Consider the following 18,525-nt stretch of genomic DNA (forward strand, 5'->3'; position numbering starts at 1 on the left):
CTTCCTTCCTTCCTTCTTTCCTCCCTCCCTCCCTTCCTTCCTTCCTTCTTTCCTTCCTCCCTCCCTTCCTTCCTTCTTTCTTTCCTCCCTCCCTCCCTCCCTACCTTCCTTCCTTCCTTCCTGTAAAAGCAGTGGTGAGCCTGAGTTTTCTTCTGTCCTTTACTGAATACTACCACATCTTCATTTGTTTTTCTTTCCCCAACTGCTGAGCAGCAACAGGAGCCAACTTTGTGTTTTTATGCATCCTAAACACTTACCATGGCTGTGAGCCTGCAATTATTTATGGGCAGAGCTGTAAGACTGTAACTCTTTTCTTTGATCCCCAAAAAACCACAGAGATTGAGTTTCCAACCCAAGGCTTCCAACCAGGGGATAAAAGTAAATTGGGCCACATGAGCATCTCGACAGACAGAAAAAGCACTTGAAGAAATCCAATAATGCTTTCATGATTAAAAAAAAAAAAAAAAACTCAAACTAGAAATAGACGGGAACTTCCTCAACCTTAGGGCTTCTGTGAAAATCCCACAGCTAATGACACACTTAATGGTAAAAGACTGGATGTTTTCCCCCTAAGAACAGGAACAAGCCAAAGTACCCACTCTGGCCACTTCTGTCCAACATTACCCTGGCGGTTCTCGCCATTGCCATTAGGCAAGAAAAATAAAAGCATCCAGATTGAAAAGGATAAAGTAAAGCTATCTCTACTCACAGATGATATCATCCTGTATGTAAAAACACTAAAGAATGTACAAAATACCTATTAGAGCTAATAAACCAGTTCAGCAAGGTTGTGGGATTTAAGATCAACATATGAAAATCAGTTGCTTTTTTTTTTTTTTTTTTTTTTTTTTTTTGAGACAGGGTCTCTGTCACCCAGGCTGAAGTACAGTGGCTAGATCACAGCTCACTGCACCTTGATCTCCTGAGCTCAGGCGATCATCCCACCTTAGCCTCCTCAGTAGCTGGGACTACAGGCCTATGCCACTGTGCTCAGCTAAATTTTTTGTAGTTTTTTGTAGAGACGGGGTTTTGCTATCTTGCCCAGACTGGTCTCAAACTCCTGGGCTCAAGCCATCCACCTGCCTGGGCCTCCCAAAGTGCTGGGATTACAGGTGTGAGGCACCATGCCCAGCCAGTTGCATTTCTGTATACTAGTAATGAGCAATCCAAAAATGAAATTAAGAAAATGGTTCCATTTACAATAGCCTCAAAAGGATAGAAGCTGGGTATGGTGGCACACACCTGTAGTCCAAGCTACTCAAGAGGCTGAGGCAGAAGGATCCCCTTGAGCATGAGAGTTTGAATCCAGCCTGGGTAACATAGCAAGACCCCATCTCTTAAAAAAAAAAGAAAAAAGAAAAAAGAAAGAGAGAGAGAAGACAATGTAATACTTAGGAAAACGTTTAATTAAGGAAGTGCAAGACCTATACACTGAAAACTAAAAAACATTGCTGAAAGAAATTAAAGAAAACCTAAATAAATGGAAAGACATTCACGGACCAGAAGATTTAATATTGTTAAAGTGGTATATCAGTCAGAAATCTTTCAAAGAAAGAGAGAGGAGATATATACATATACAGATGGTACCAGACTTAATGATGGTTCAATTATGATTTTTTGACTTTATGATGGTGATACACATTCAGAAGAAACTGTACTTCAAGTACCCTTACAAGCATTCCGTTTGTACTATACTAACTTTTAGTATAGTACTCAGTAAATTCTATGAGATATTGAATACTTTTTGATAAACCAGGCTTTGTGTTAGATGTTATTGCCCAACTGTAGGCTATGTAAGTTGTTCTGAGTACGTTCAAGGTAGGTAGGCTAAACTTTGATGTTCAGTAGGTTAGGTATACTAAATGCTTTTTTTGCGTTTTTTTTGTTTGTTTGTTTGTTTTTTGTTTTAAGACACAGTTTCACTTTGTTGCCCAGCCTGGAGTGCAGTGGCTCATTGCAACGTCTGCCTCCTGGGTTCAAGCGATTCTCATGCCTCAGCCTCCCGAATAGCTGGGATTACAGGCGTGCACCACCATGCCCAACTAATTTTTGTATTTTTAGTAGAGACGGAGTTTCACCATGTTGGCCAGCCTGGTCTCAAACTCCTGGCCTCAAGTGACCCACCCGCCTTGACCTCCCAAAGTGCTGGGATTACAGGCATGAACCACCACGCCCAGTCTAAATGCTTTTTCCACTTACAATATTCTAAACCTACAATGGGATTTATCAAGACATACATCTGTCGTCAGTTGAGGAGAATCTATCTATCTGTAGAGAGTGAGAGACAGAGGCAGAGATACAGAGAGAGATTTCAAGGAGTTGGCTTACACAATTGTGGGGGCTGGCAAGATCAAAATCTGTAGGGCAGGCTGGCAGGCTGGGAACTCTTGGGCAGGAACTAACGCTTCACCCATCGGTGGGAGTGCTTTGTTTTTCTTATTGACAGGGTCTGATTCTGTCATCCAGGCTGAAATGCAGTGGCAGTATTATAGCTCGCTCTTGCCTTGACCTCCTGAGCTCAAGCGATCCTCCCACCTCAGCCTTCCAAGTGGCTGAGACCACAGGCATGCACCACCACTCCTGGCTAATTTTTTTTTTTTTTTTTTCCTTTAGAGATGAAGTCTCACTATGTCTCCCAGGTGGTCTTGAACTCCTGGGCTCAAGTGATTCTCCCACCTCGGCCTCCCAAAGTGCTGGGGTTACAGGCATGAGACACCCTGCCTGGCCACAATTTTGCTATTAATGCCTTTCAACTGATTGAATTAGGATCACCTGGATTTCCAAGGATAGTCTCCTTTACTTCAAGTCAACTAAAATTAACCACATCTGAAAAATACTTTTACAGCAACTTCTAGATTGGTGTTTAATTGAATAACTGGGTACTACAGGCTAGCTAAGTTGATGTGTAAAAGTAATGATCACAAATGGCAATACTTCCCAAAGTGATGTACAGGTCCAGTGTAATCTCTGTTTTTGTTTTTGTTTTTGTTTTTGAGATGGAGTCTCATTCTGTCGCCCAGGCTGGAGTGCAGTGGTACGATATTGGCTCACCGCAACCTCTGCCTCCTGGGTTCAAGCAATTCTCCCGCCTCAGCCTCTCGAGTAGCTGGGACTACAGGCATGTACCACCAAGCCTGGCTAATTTTTGTATTTTTAATAGAGACAGAGTTTCATCATGTTGGCCAGGCTGGTCTCGAACTCCAGGACTCAAGTGATCTGCCAGCCTTGGCCTCCCAAAGTACTGGGATTTCAAGTGTGAGCCACTGTGCCTGGCCCGGGTCCAATGTAGTCTCTATCAAAATTCCAACCGGCTTTTTTGGCAAAAATAAACAAGAGGATCCTAAAATTAATATGGAATTGCAAGGGATTTCAAATAGCCAAAACAATCTTGAAAAAGAAAAAAGTTGGAGGACCCACTGTTTCTGTTTGTTTACAGTTTGTTTTTGAGACAGAGTCTTACTCTGTTACCCATTCTGTGGTGTAGTAGTACCATCATAGCTCACTGCAGCCTCAAACTCCTGGGCTCAAGCAATCCCACTCACCTCAGCCTCCAGAGTAGCTGGGACTATAGGAGCGCACCACCATGGCTAACTTTTAAATTTTTTGTATAGATGCGGTCTCACTATGTTGTCCAGGCTGGTATTGAACTCCTGGACTCAAGTGATCCTCCCACCTCCACCTCCCAAAGTGCTGGGATTACAGGCATGAACCACTGCACCTGGCCCATACGTTCTGATTTTAAAACTTACTACAAAGCTACAGTAATCAAAGTATGTGGTTCTGGCATAAGAATAGACATATAAATCAATGAAATAAAATTGAGAGTCTACATATAAACTATACATCTATGGTCAATGAGTGCCAAGACCATTCAATGGAGAAAGAGTCTTTTTTTTTTTTTTTTTGAGACAGAGTCTCACTCTATCACCCAGGTTGGAGTGCAGTGGTGTGATCTTGGCTCACTGCAACATTCACTTCCCAAGTTCAAGCAGTTCTCCTGCCTCAGCCTCCCAGGTAGCTGGAATTACAGGCATGTACCACCACAGGCTGGTGTCAAACTCCTGACCTCAAGCAATCTGTCCACCTTGGCCTCCAAAAGTGCTGAGATTACAGGCATGAGCCACTATGCCCAGCCAAGAATCTTTTTGACAAGTCGTTCTGGGACAACTGGATATCCACATGCAAAAGAATGAAGTTAGAATCCCTACCTCACATCATATACAAAGGTTGAATCATTCAACTCTTAGAAGGAAACAACAGCATAAATATTCATGACCTTGGATCTGACAATGGTTTTATAAATGTGGAAACAAATGCACAAGCAATAAAATAAAAAATAAATAAATTGGACTTCATCAGAATGGAAAATTTTGTGCGCCCAAGGACACTATCAGGAGAGTAAAAAGACAACCCACAGAAGAGGAGAAAATGTTTGCAAATCGTATATCTGATAAGGGTCTAGCATCCAGATTATATAAAGAACTTTTACAACTCAGCAATAAAAAAACAACAAACAACCTAGTCTAAAAATTGGCACTGGGGCCGGGTACGGTGGCTCACAACTATACTCCCAGTACTTTTGGAGGCTGAGGCAGGCAGCTCACCAGAGGTCAGGAGTTCGAGACCAGCCTGACCAACACAGTGAAACCCCATCTCTACTAAAAATACAAAAATTAGCCAGGCATGGTGGCGGGCACCTGTGGTCCCACCTACTTGGGAGGTGAGGTGGGAGGATCACCTGAACATGGGAAGTCAACACTGCAGTGAGCAGAGATCATGTCACTACACTCCAGCCTGGATGACAGAGCCAGACCCTGTCTCAAAAGAAAAAAAAAAGAGGGGGGTAAAGGACTTGAATAGACCTTTCCCTAAAGAAAATATACAAATGGCCAAGAAGCACATGAAAAGATGTTCAACACCACTAGTCAGCAAGGAAATACAAATCAAAACCACAACGAGATACCTCTTTATACTCATTATGATAACTACAAAAAAAAAGTTTTGACTGAGCACAGTGGCTCATGCCTATAATCCCAACACTTTGGGAGACTGAGGTTGGCAGATCACTTGAGGTCAGGAGTTTGAGACCATCCTGGCCAATATGGTGAAACTCCATCTCTACTAAAAATACAAAAATTAGGCCGGGCGTGGTGGCTCACGCCTGTAATCCCAGCACTTTAGGAGGCCAAGGCAGGTGGGTTCCTTGAGGTCAGGAGTTTGAGACCAGCCTGGGTAACATGGCAAAACCCCGTCTCTACAAAAAAAAAGTACAAAAATTAGCCAGGCATGGTGGTACACAGCTGTAGTCCCAGCTACTTGGGAGGCTGAGGTGGGAGGATCACTTGAACCTGGGAGGCAGAGGTTGCAGTGAGCCAAGATCGTGCCACTGCACTCCAGCCTGGGTGACAGAGTAAGACCCAGTCTCAAAAAAAAAAAAAAAAAAAAAAACTTACAGAACTTGATATCGGTGGTGATTGCAAAACACTACATGCCACTGAATAGTACAGTTTAAAATATTTAAAATGTTAAACTTTGTTATGAGAAGTGTATCTCAATTTTTTTTAACATAAACCAGGCATCTTTGCAGGCACAGCAGGAGGAGGCCAGGCAGGCTATGGTTTTATAGGACATCTGTCAATACCCCAGGAATCACATGGACCAGAAAGGAAGATGCTTTTCCTCTGGGTTTACTCTGAAACATCAGACAGGAAGTGGCCAGAGGAGGAAAAACTGGTTCCCTAAAAGAATGCAGACTATGATCCCACTTATTTTGTTAAAAAGAAAAAGAAATACACACATACACCTGGAGGAAAAGTTTTCTAAGGAAAAAGAATGCTCTAGAGGCCGGGTGTGGTGGTTCACACCTGTCATCCCAGCACTTCAGGAGGCTGAGGCAGGTGGATCACTTGAGGCCAGGAGTTTGAGACCAGCGTGGCCAGCATAGCAAAACCCTGTCTCTACTAAAGATACAAAAATTAGCCAGGCATGGTGGCTCGTGCCTGTAATCTCAGCTACTTGGGAGGCTGATGCAGGAGGATCATTTGAACCCAGGAGGTGGAGGCTGCAGTGAGCCGAGATCATGTCACTGCCCTCCAGCCTGGTCAACAGAGCAAGAATCCATCTCAAAAAAATAAAAAAATTTTTAAAAAAGCTATAAATAGCTGTCCCTGAGTGATGTCATTAGGGAATTTTTCATCCTTTTGCTACTCTCCATTTTCTAATGTTTCAAGAACAAATGCAAGGTGCTTACTGAAAAAAACTAATTTCCAAAAAAGGAACCCAGTTGCCAGTAAACAGCCCCCACTGACTAGTCTGCATTACCCATTAACAACGAATTCCAGTCACTCATAATTCTGTAACACCTTTCCATTTCCAAAACATGTTTCCCACATACATCACACGCTTTATCCTCAAAAAAGGTCCATGCAGCCGGGATTCTTCCAGCTGAGTTATGCAGATGGGGAAACTGAGACCAGGAGGACAGGAGGCTTGCCTGAGGTTGCACCCCCAACCCCAATCCTGGCTCAGTGGCCTGGCCCTGACCCTGGCCAAACCCTTTATTTCTGCTGCTACCAAGATGGAGCTGAAACGGGGTGAGCTCATGGGCAGAAGGAGGCTTTAGGGAGTGTTACCGGATCCAGCACATAACTATACAGGATGCCCACTTAATCTGAATTGCAGAGAAGTAGCAAATGCCTACTTGTCATTTGTATAAGTATGTCCCAAATGCTGCAGATTTGTAATTTGTCCCTAATACTGCACAAGACATACTTACACCAAACAATCATTTGCTATTTCTTTGGAATTCAAATGTAACTAGGCATCCTGGGTTCCATCTGGCAGTGCTCCCTGTGAGATCTGTCTCTGGCCAGGACAGGACATCCGAGTCAGCAGGCGGCCCAGCTCCATGTCCAAGGGCAGTCCCTGGTCACCGTCTGTGGGTGATGACACCTGCAGCCAGTGGCCCAGGTAGTGGCCCAGGTGAGCTTCCCAAGCCCTGTGATTAATGGGTGAACCCTTCGTCTTGGGGCGTGGGAAACCATCCCGGAACAGGCTGGGTAACATGGCAGCAGATGAAGAAGGCCTCCATCTTCACCAGGCCAGGAGAAGCAGCCCAGCTGGATGGCAGGTGGGGCCTTTCCCGCCTGCCCAGAGTGAGGCCCTGGTTACCCTGGTTATCTGCTTCAGGGCAGGGACCCTGTAAACCGCAGGAAGAGCGTGTTCTCAGGATGGGAGGTCTGATCCACTTAATAATGGCACACAGGTGTCCTCTTGGCCACAGGGATTGTGCTGCGTGACTGTGTTTCTATTTAACAAAACATATCCAGGTCACAGCAACTGGCATCTGATGCAGAATGAAACCCCAATAGAGGAGGAGGAGGAGGAGGGGTAGGAGGAGGAGGAAGAGAGAAGTAAGGGCGGGGAAGGGGAGGAGGAAAGGAGGAGAAGGGGGAGGAATGGGAGGATGAAGAGGGAAGGAGGCAGAGGGGAGGAGGAGGGGGAGAGGAGGAAGGGGAGGAGGGAGGAAAGGAGGAAGGGGAGAGGAGGAGAGAGAGGAGGGGAAAAGGAGGATGGGGAGAGGGAGGATGGGGAAAGAGAGAGGGAGGAGGGGAGAGGGAAGGAGCAGCGGGAGAGGGAGGAGTGGAGAGGGGAAGAGGGAGGAGGGGGGAGAGTGAGGGTGAAGGAGAAGGGGAGGAGGAGGGAGAGAAGGAGGGGCAGGGGGACAGGAGAGGTGAAGGGAGACGAGGAAAAAGGAGGGGGAGGAGGAGGAGGAGTTGGTGGGGAGGAGGAAGATAGTGATGAGAACACAAGCTGAGTACCCACTGGGTGCTGGGCCCTGGGATGTAAAAGCACTTTTACATCCACCGTCTCATTTGCTCCTTACAACAATCCAGCTGTTTTACAGAGTAGGCAACTGAAGCCCAGACAGGTAAAGTAACATGCCTCGAATCACACAGCAAGAAGGTGACTAGGGGTGCAATTTGTGCCGGGTCTGGCTGATTCCTGAAGTTGTCAGGCAGTTTTCTCACCCTCTCAGGTGATGTGTCCCGGGAACCAGGCACCATTTCAGGAGCTAGAACTGGGGTAACAAGATGGGGGCCCCAATTCCCCTGGAGTTTACATTCTGATTAGGAGCAGGGCAGGACAAATGCATAATAAACAAGTACCCTGTGACCTCGGGGTCATCTACTGGCACTTTCTCTTCCTTGTAGCCTCCAGGAAACACACGTCTTCATAACACTGAAGAATTTCATTCTTTGAGCTCCATTCCACAACCCAATGGGGGTGTGGGGAGGGGCTGGGCAATGGAGTGCGGGTGGAGTATGAGTCATAGAATCATAGTCACCTAACAAACAGTCACAGCCACATAGGCCACCGGACTCCGCTCTCCCAGCAACCCTATGAGGGAAATATTATCATCTCCGCTTTACAGACTTAGCAATAGAGGCCCAGAGAGGCCAGGCAGGTTGTCAAAGGTCACACAACCAGCACATGGCAGCAGTAGGATTTGAACCCAAGCTGTCTGGCTCTATGTCCACGCTCAGCCCCTACGCTGTGGAGAGCTTCTAGAGCTTAGAGCTTTCTAGATGGCCCAGATCTGTGACTTTCCGGCCACAGAACCTAAGAGTCTTCCCTTCCAAAACAGTGTTCTACAGAGCCCAACTCAGAACAGAAACAAGCCCTTAAGGTGAGGCAACTCCCTGCCCTCCGCAGTCTGAAGGAGAGCCGTCTGCCCGTTTTCCCCGCTCCAGCCCCGTCATTTTATAGCTGAGGCCCAGAAAGGGGCTGGGGATCTAAAGGCCCCACAGCCAGGCTGGAAAGGGCACAAAACCCAGCATGCTTTTTTGCTTTCTTTGTTCTTGGTAGAGACAGGGTCTCGTGTAGTCACCCAGGCTGGAGCGCAGTGGCTCTGTCATAGCTCCCTGCAGCCTCTGTCTGCCTCCTGGGCACAGCAATCCTCCCGCCTCAGCCACCTGAGTAGCTGGGACTACGGGCACGCTCCACCATGCCAGGCTAATTTTTTATTTTTTGTGGAGATGGGTTTCCCAGGCTAATCTTAAACTTAATCCTAGGCTCAAGTGATCCTCCTGCCTCAGCCTCCCAAGGTGCTGGAATTACAGGCGTGAACCTCTGTGCCCGGCCAAAACCCCAGCACTCTTGGGTCTCCATGCAGGTTCCTCCCCTTTCTTGGGGCACCCACTGAAGCCCCGCTGGCTCTCCAGAGGCTGAGCCTTTTTTTGCCCTAGACAACACCAAGCCAAGATGCCACTCTCCTACTCGGCTTGCAAAAGGGCTTCCTTGTCGGAGTTTTCTCCCAGATGCACCATGGTTGGGCTGTTTCTGTGTTTCCTGATATTTAAACCTCCATGTCAGTGTTTGTCCATCATCTGAGGCGCCCGGCACGAGCTACAGTGGCTCAAGGCGGATTTCTCTTCCTGAGGCCAGAAGGGGAAGCGCAGGTAGGAACCCATGCCTGTGGGTACTGGGAAGCTACAGGTTGCTCAACCTCCCGAGGGTGTAACCAGGGCTTACAGTGCAGCCAGGCCCCCTTTGGTTTTAGGAAATGGTGAGAGAAGTGGTGATGATGATGACATGGTTTTGAAAGTTCCCTCTGGTCTCTTTCGCAGCGGCCACAGGACCTGAGCCAGCCGCTCCCTTCCAGAACCTCTGTTTTAGTTCTCTCAGCTGCCCTACCCCCTCCCCATGGTCATGAAGCCTCCTGAGAACTCCAGAGCCCTGTGTTACCCTAAGCCTTGTCTCTTCTCTGCCCTTCACCTCCAAAACATCCTCCACTCTGCTCACTCCACTCCAGCCACACTGACCTCCTCCCAGCTGTTTCAGCACCGTCCTGCCACAGGGCCTTTGCATGGCTGCTCCTCCTGCCTGGACTGCAGGCATCCCAGGTGTCTATGTGGCCTGCTCCTTCCTTCAAACCTGTGCTCAAACACCACGGACCACTCTATCTGAGGTTATACTCCCCTTCCTGACCCTCGTGAAACACCCCCACCCTGTCACCTTTTTCTGTTGCACTACCATCTCCTTTTTAACTTTTTAATTTCTTATATTTAGAGACAGGTCTCACTCTGTCTCCCAGGCTGGAGTGCAGCGGCGTGATCATGTAACTCACTGCAGCCTCAAACTGCTAGGCTCAAGCAATCCTCCCACCTTGGCCTCCCGAGTAGTTGGGACTACAGGCACCAGCCACCACGCCTGGCTCGTTTTTGTATTTTTTATTTTTGTAGCGATGGGGTCTCTCTGTGTTACCCAGGCTGGTCTGGAACTCCTGGCCTCAAGCACTGGGATTACACATGCCAGCCACTGCACTCGGCCACATTTACCACCTCCTAAACAACTACATCATGGTTGTTATTCCACATCTGTCTCCCCAGCTAGAATGTCCCTGCTGGGAGGCTAAAGCTTGTGTGTTAGTCACTGCTATGTCCCAGATTGCCTGGCATAGGCCTGAAAGAGTGGCCGGAGGCAGGCAAATGCCTAGGCAGATGCGGGGGTCCCTGGTGAAACCCCCTCTCCAAGCGGGAGACAATTTAAAACCCAAAAGCCAAGCTAGAGGTTAAATCCTCTGACTGGATTGGGAGCTTGTCTTCCCGTTTGGCGTGCTTTCCTGTAATAGGCCCCCACCCTTCACCTATTTGACATATACCTACCCTTTCCTAATTAGTTTTCTACACTGTCATGCCCACCTTTGAATGGTGTCTTCACTTTAACCTTTTTGGCATACTCACACACCAGTCAGCCCACACTCCCCATTCTGAGTCCATAAGAGACCCCAGACCCAGCCGCAGGGGGAGAACTTTCCCGCCTTCAGGTAGGGGGACCAACCCTGTGTCCCCTCTCCGCTGAAAGCAGTTTTTATCACTCAGTATAATTATTCTCCACCCTCCTCCTCCAATGTCCCTCATATCCTCATTCTTCCTGGGCATGGTACAAGAGCTCGGGAACTGCCAAACGTGGATACAAGCTATAACACAAGCAAGCCGGGGCATGCCAGTGTGACTGAGTGAGGCCTGGGCAGGGTGTCGCCTACTGGGGGTCCCTGGTTTGTAAAGTGACTGAGAAGAAAAATCCTGCATCACCGGCACATGAATAAGTGAATAAAGAGAGAGCAATATGGACAGGAATGGAATGGGGAGAATCCTGATTGTCCATCCCCCCCACCCTCACTCCTTCTTTTGCACCTGCCTCCAAACACAGGTGGCCCTCCAGCCCGCATCCTGGGAATGTCACTCAGAGGCCTCAACGTCTGGAGGATTTCCACAAATCAGACAAATGAAACCACCTCCCCTTCCCACCTCCCCACCCTTCTGAGACAGAGGTCATTCCCCCACCCACCCCACTGGCCTCCCTCTTCCATCCTGAACACTTTCTTGGGACCACCGCAGTTCGACCCCGAAATGTAGAGGAAACATTTGGGAAGTGCCTGAGGGAAGGTGGGCTCTCCAATTTTCTTCTCTCTCTTGGCCACACAGAGCCAGGGTAAGGTTAGCGACTTGACCCAACCTCTTTCTGAAACAAGAATATCCTCTTTCTAAAACCACAGTATTTTCTTAAAAATTGTGACTGGTTCCTACATGCAAACATAGTAGGAGAGGCTTTTGTTTATGTATTAACTTTTCTGAGACAGGGTCTCGCTCTGTCACTCAGGCTGGAGTGCAGTGGTGTGATCATAGCTCACTGCAGCCTCCACTTCCCAGATTCAATCAGTCCTCCCCTGCCTCAGTCTCCCCAGCAGCTGGGACGACAGGCACCCGGCTAATTTTTGTATTTTATGTAGAGACGGGGTTTTACCATGTTGCCCAGACTGGTCTCAAATTCCTGGGCTGAAGTGATCCACCTGCCTAGGCCTCCCATGTTATTGGGATTACGGACGTGAGCCACCCTGCCTGGCCGGTGCTTGCTTTGTATTCCAGAAAGTCCATGCTGGGAATCTACCACATGGATGTTCTTGCTCCTGTGCCTGGATGGAATGTCCCACACGACCTCAACGGTGACAGCCCCAGCGTGGAAACAATGCAAATGACTCAAGAAGGAGTTGAACACATACCTCCAGAAAAATCACTCAATAAGATAACTCTGCCCACTGGGGCTGGTTGCAGTGTCTCACGCCTGTCATCTCAGAACTTTGGGAGGCCGAGGCGGACGGATTGCCTGAGCTCAGGAGTTTGAGACCAGCCAACATAGTGAAACCCTGTCTCTACTAAAAATACAAAAAATCAGCTGGGTGTGGTGACGCATACCCACAGTCCCAGCTACTCAGGAGGCTGAGTCAAGAAGTGCTTGAGCCCAGGAGGCGGAGGTTATAGTGAGCTGAGATCGCACCACTGCACTCCAGCCTGGGTGATAGAGTGAGATCCTGTCTCAAAAATAAATAAATAAATAAATAAATGAAAATTAAAAATAAGATGTTCTGTCACTGTTAAGGAGGAAGGAAGAGCCGTACGCAGGCTGTTATGGAAATGTTATGGAAAGCAGGCTGCTAAATTCTTCAATGTGAGATCCAAGCTGTAGGACAGGGAGTCGTGAACAGCTGGCCTCGTGTGTCACTATCTACAGTAGTTCTCTGTCTGCAGGTCACATCTGCAGTGGGGCATGAAATCATTTGATTGGTTTATGATCAGCCACCTTTCTTTGTAAATAAAATGTAATTGAATGGAACGGAATAGACTACACAACTCCAGATGGGCACTCCATATAATTGAGTCACACTTGTGTTTTATTTATACACGAGTGCCCATGTGTACCAGGTTGTAAGATCTATTGTTCACTGTGGCTTGTTGCAAAAAAAAAAAATTGCCAAGCCTTAAAATGGAAACTCTCTAAAAGAAAGGACACAGATGGGATGCAGTGACTGACTAATGCCTATAATCTCAGAGCTTTGAGAGGCCGAGGTGGGAGAATTGCTTGAGGCCAGGAGTCCCAGAGCAGCCTGGGCAAACCAGCGAGACCCCATCTCTACAAAACAATAATAAAAGATCAGCAGGGTATGGTTGATGCCTGTAGTCCCAAGCTACTCGGGAGGCTGAGGTGAGAGGATCCCTTGAACCCAGGAGTCCGAGGCTGCAGTGAGCTACGATCACACCATTGCACTCCAGCCTGGGCGATCTAGAAAACAAAACAGAACACATTTTAAAACAAAAGGAAGAACACAAACAGTAAAGGGTGCCTCCCTCTGAAGAGGAGGAGGGGGTTGCCAGGAGCTTTATTTTATACAATTCTGTACTACTTGTGTGTTTCTTTTTCAACAATCAGCATGTATCGCTTTTGCAATAAAATAAAGACCTTTAACAATCTTTTAGAAAAAATAAACTTCCCTGCCTCCATCCCCAGGATGGGGGCGGTGCTGTTTGAGCTGTCAGCAGGCTTTTGAGGTGAAGAAAACCAAATCCCTGCCCCAGGGGCTCTGCCCCTCAAGGGGTTTCAAGGGCCTCCCTGGTTGTTCTCCATGCGTCCTTCTCTTCCCCTCCAGAAATCCAGGGGAACATCCAAAAAGGAAACACGCCTTGAGATGTCAGTCTTCATTTTCCAAAATGGAACAGGCGCTCCAGTTTTAGCCTGGGAATGGCTGGAAACGCCCTGGGGGACACAGCTGCCTGGCAGGGTTTCCCAGCAGACAGAGCAATGTGGCAGTATCAGAAATGGTTCAGAAAATCCGCAGCCCCCATCCCAACCCAGCCATCTCAGCAGGCATGCAATTGTGCTTCCAGCTTAGCTGACAAAGAGTTCTCAGAACTCCTTCTAACAAATGCAGATTTAAGAATCCACTAGAGGCTGGGTGTGGTGACTCATCCCTGTAACTCCAGCACTTTGGGAGGCTGAGGCAGGAGGATTGCTTGAACCCAGGAGTTTGAGACCCCGCTTCGGCAACATAGTGAGACCCTGGAGGGGTAAGTGGTGATGTGAAATTTCAGTTCCGTGTGTTTATTGTTCTAAATCAGTGAAACCCATTCGTGCCTGCTCTAAAATGTGGAATATGCTTGGTGGGTTTTAACTTGAAGTACATTCACTGAAGGGAAAGAAATTCCTGAGAGTTGACCTCTCATGAGCCCCTGTGAACCAAGTATTTCATATATCATTAGCTCATTTAATCCTCATTACGGCCCAATTAATTGCATAGTTCTGTATCATAAATATTGTTTACATAGCAAAGGGAATTTATTTGCTCATATAGTTGGAAAGTCCATGGTAAGGGCTTCAGGCATGGCTGGATCCAGGAGCACAAATCCCTTCATCAAGAATCTCTCTCTCGGCCAGGTGTGATGGCTCATGCTTGTAATCCCAGCACTTCGAGAGGCCAAGGCAGGAGGATTGCTTGTGCCCAGGAGTTCAAGACCAGTCCGGGCAACACAGCAAGACTCTGTCTCTCTTCAAAAAAAAAAAAAAAAGAATCTACTAGGTGGTGGCCACAGTTGTGTCAGCTGGATGGTTCCCTATTATACAATGTCACTGCAATAGATATTGCTGGGCACATGGCTTTTCTTTCTTTTTTTGCGGGGGGTTATTTCCTTTGGGCAAATTCCCAGAAGTGTGATTACTGACGAGAAAAGTGTGGACATTTTCAGGCCCCTGAAACACTGCGTCAAACTGCTTCCTGAAAAGGTAGGGACCCACCCACGCCTGTTCAAGGAACTGCCTGCTCAATGTGATGAAGCCACTGCCACCTCGGTCATCTTTGGATGTGAAACATCTGTTCTGTGTCGGGAAGTTGGAGCAATGCAGGAAAGAATGGAACTTCCTTTCCTACTCCAGGAATCAGCCAGGACCACCGTTGGACGTGGGACACTGGAATGGATCCGTCACCCATGTACAGGCCCTCAGGGCTCCCGGGAACAAGACCGTGTCCTCTCTCTCTCTCTCTTTCTCAACCTCCACTGTGCAAACAGAGAGCTCAAACTCTCAGCATTCCCCTAGCCAGCTCTCAGCACCCCCGCAACCAGCTCTCGGCATCCCCACAGCCAGCTCTGGATGGAGGATGGGCTGAATTACACACTGTGGACTTCACCAGTAGGACTGTGACAGGTGGCTGTGTCCCTGTGAGGAATGTGTCCCCTAGAATTCAATGGGGGAGACGCCACACATGTCTGGCTCTGTCTTCAGAGACCCCCATGAGGCCTGGGGTTCCTCCCACGCGGGATCCTGTGCACCTCTTGGAGGACTGGGAAGAGGGAAAGGAGCGCAGCCAGTACTGCCCTGGGCTCTCTTCACAGTGTGGGGGACCCCTTCCCGGCCCCATGTCTCTCTCTACAGCACAGAGCCACACACGTTGGAGACTCCTACGCAGGGGCCGCAAAGGAGGAAGGGAAGAAAAGGAGAAAAAAGGGAAGGAAACAGAGAAAGGAAAAGAAAATGAGTTGAGATGGGACAAGGGGTGAGAAGAGGGGAGGAAGTGAGAAAAAGAAAGCAGCAGCCAGCCGGGCGTGGAGGCCAAGGCAGGAAGATTGCTGGAGGCCAAGAGTTCGAGGCTACAGAGAGCTATGATTGCACCACTGCACTCCAGCCTGGGCGACAGAGTGAAACCCTGTCTCTAAGAGAAAGAGATGCAAGAGAGTTACTGTGAGAGCCCCGAGAGCTTCCCACACTACAGATGTCATTCTCACAACCGCACCCCGAGGCAGGTTCCACTGTTCTCACTGGAAACTCATCAATAGCTGCCTCTGCAGGATCAAGACCAACCTCTCCCATAGCCTGCGCACAGCCTGGTCTCCTGGGAGACCAGGACCCCATTCTTCCTTCAAAGTGTTGCACACACAGGATTTGTGATTATTGATTTAGTTGAGGGATCCTTTTTTGTTAAACGTATTGTGGGCTATTGCTGTCATACACAGAGTAGGCATGATAGTCTGATGGCGCTGACCTGTACACCCTACTCACCGTCTGGTCTATCCAATGCCATCTGTCCCACGTGGCTCCCTCTGCCCCTGGATTTTTTTTTTATTCTTACTTTTTAATTTTTTGAGACAAGGTCTGGCTGTATCACCCAAGGGGGAGTGCAGTGGCATGATCTTGGCTCACTGCAACCTCCACCTCCTAGATTCAAGCCATCTGCCCACCTCAGCCTCCCTAGTAGCTGGGACTACAGGTATGCACCACCATGCCCAGCTAATTTTTGTATTTTTTGTAGAGACGAGGTTTTGCCATGTTGCCCAGGCTGGTCTCAAACTCCTGATCGCAAGTGATCCACCTGCCTTGGTCTCCCAAAGGGCTGGGATGATAGGCGTGAGCCACCTTGCCCGGCCAAAAAAGTTCCTGAAGGAAATTGAAAGTACAACATTAAAAAAAAAAAAAAAAAGAAAAAGAAAGTACACACGTGAAGAAGAAAGTGAAACAGGCTTACTGCTGATTTTAATTTTATATGTACTGGAAAACCAAAGAATTTCTGCAACTTGCTTTCTTGCAATTTTTGCTTTATTGTGGTGGTCTGGAACCAAAACCATAGTATCTCTGAGGTATGCCTGCAGCCACAAAACTACAACATGCCCAGGCTGGAGTGCACTGGCACGATCTCACCTCACTACAACCTCCACCTCCCGGGTTCAGTCGAATCTCCTGCCTCAGCCTCCCGAGTAGCTGGGACTACACGCACCCGCCACCATGGCCAGCTAATTTTTTTGTTTTTTGTATTTTTAGTAGAGATGGGGTTTCACCATGTTGACCAGACTGGTTTCAAACTCCTGACCTCAGGTGATCCACCTGCCTTAGCCTCCCAGAGTACTGGGATTACAAGCGTGAGCCACTGCGCCCGGCCTACTTCACTATTCCTGTCCTATAGTATGTATGAGGAAACTGAGTTCAGAGAGGTTTCAGGAATGGCCCAAGGTCACACCACCATTTGGGAGTAAATTCACATCCTCACCCCAGCCGGTTTGACTCCAGAGCCCTGGCTTCCATTGCTGTTCTGAACTGCCTGCAGTGTGGACCATGCTTTCTCTTCTGAAGTTGGAAAAGTAAACCCCCACACTCAGGGCAGGTGCCCAATGTATAGCCACCTTGCCAAGCTGGCCTCAGTCTTGCCTCACAGGCCTGGATCAGAGGATGCAATGGGATACTCGCTATCATGTTCCCTGCAGAGCTGTGTTGACAGCAGTGCTGTCTGCTCCAGCACATTGCCTTGGCCCCTGTATAAGGGCCTGTAGGAGAAAAGTCCGTCTCACCTAAGAAGGCTGGACTTCCCTTAAGCTCTTAATTTATTTTCAACTTTGGGTCAGTGAGAATCTTGAAATTAATTTTTTCTCTTTTTGCTCTGGCCACTAGGAAGCTCAGAGCAAAACGTATGACCCACTTCTGAAAGTAGTGCACTTTAATTTGGGTATCATTCCTGGAAAAAAATAAGTTTCTTCCTTCTTATTGTTTTCTACCTCAACGTCCTCATTTTAAAAATCCTGTTGTTTTGTTGGTATCTTTGTAAGTCACCTCGAATCCATCTTGGAAAAAGGCAAGAGTTGTGAATGCAAAAAAAATTTAATAAATACATGCACACTTGAAAAATGAATGAATAACAATAACATCGCTAGACCAGGGTTCATCAACCTCGGCACTATCAATATTTGGGGCCAGGTCATTCATTGCTACGGGAGCTTTCCTGTGCATCATGGAAGGTTTTGCAACATCCCTGACCTCTTTCTAGAAACCAGTAGCACTCCTCCCCGCATCGTGACATCCAAAGATGTCTCCAGATGACATCTCCAGATTTGTCCCCTAGGACCAAATTCTCTCCCAGTTGAGAATCCCTGTCCCAGCTCCCTGAAGGCAGAATCATTATGGTTTTACAACAGGAAACCCCCTCAAGCATGAAGCTGGCACTTAGCAGAAACAGCTGACTGAAGAAATAAACTAATGCCTGCCCCAATACATCATCCCTTTCCAGGCTTCAAGGACACAGAGCTCTTGCCACCTTGATCCTCCTAGCACCCCCATGGGATCAGAATTAGATCCTTGCATCACAGATAAACCCCACTGGAGTTCAGAGAGGCTGAGCGAGTGGCCCAAGATTACACAGCAAGCACCGCCCAGGGTAAAGGATCAAGTGCAGAAAGACTTCCTGCCTCTCGTTACAGTAGGAAGAATGGGGAGCAGTGAGGAAACGGATGTAGCTGGGTCCTGGGGAACAAGCTGGATTCTACTGGCTGTGGGAAAAGGGGAGGGGAGTTCCCAGGTAAGGAAATCCCAGCATGAGCAAAAGCCTGTAGGCAGGAATTTGAGCAGCTTGCTTAAGAGTTGGGAACTCCCACAAGAACTGAAAACCTAAAAATTCATAGGAAACTCGACACAAATGGTGGAAACACCCCAAATGTCCGACGACAGGCAAGCGGATGAGCAAAATCCAGTCTCACCATACAACGGAGCATTATTCAGTCATAAAAAGGAATAAAGCACTGACACAGGCTGCATCATGCATGAACCTTGGAAACAGTATACCCAGAGAGAGAAGCCAGGGGCAAAACGCCCCAGGGGACCAGACACGGTGGCTCACGCCTGTAATCCCAGCACTTTGGGAGGCCGAGGCTGGTG

The 18,525-nt window shown here is 48.0% G+C and overlaps 1 protein-coding gene across 1 annotated transcript in view; it reads right to left on the reverse strand.

Moving 5' to 3' along the window:
- LITAF (lipopolysaccharide-induced TNF factor) overlaps positions 1-9,439 on the reverse strand; it is a 49,186-nt gene extending 39,747 nt beyond the window's left edge. Inside the window, exon 1 of the mRNA XM_011961414.1 lies at positions 9,327-9,439. The gene's annotated coding sequence lies outside the window, so the exon portion shown is untranslated. The remainder of the gene's footprint in view (positions 1-9,326) is intronic.
- Positions 9,440-18,525: the final 9,086 nt, after the last annotated feature.

The sequence above is a fragment of the Colobus angolensis genome, unplaced genomic scaffold (genome assembly GCF_000951035.1).
Source record: "Colobus angolensis palliatus isolate OR3802 unplaced genomic scaffold, Cang.pa_1.0 Scaffold55, whole genome shotgun sequence".
NCBI lineage: Eukaryota > Metazoa > Chordata > Mammalia > Primates > Cercopithecidae > Colobus > Colobus angolensis.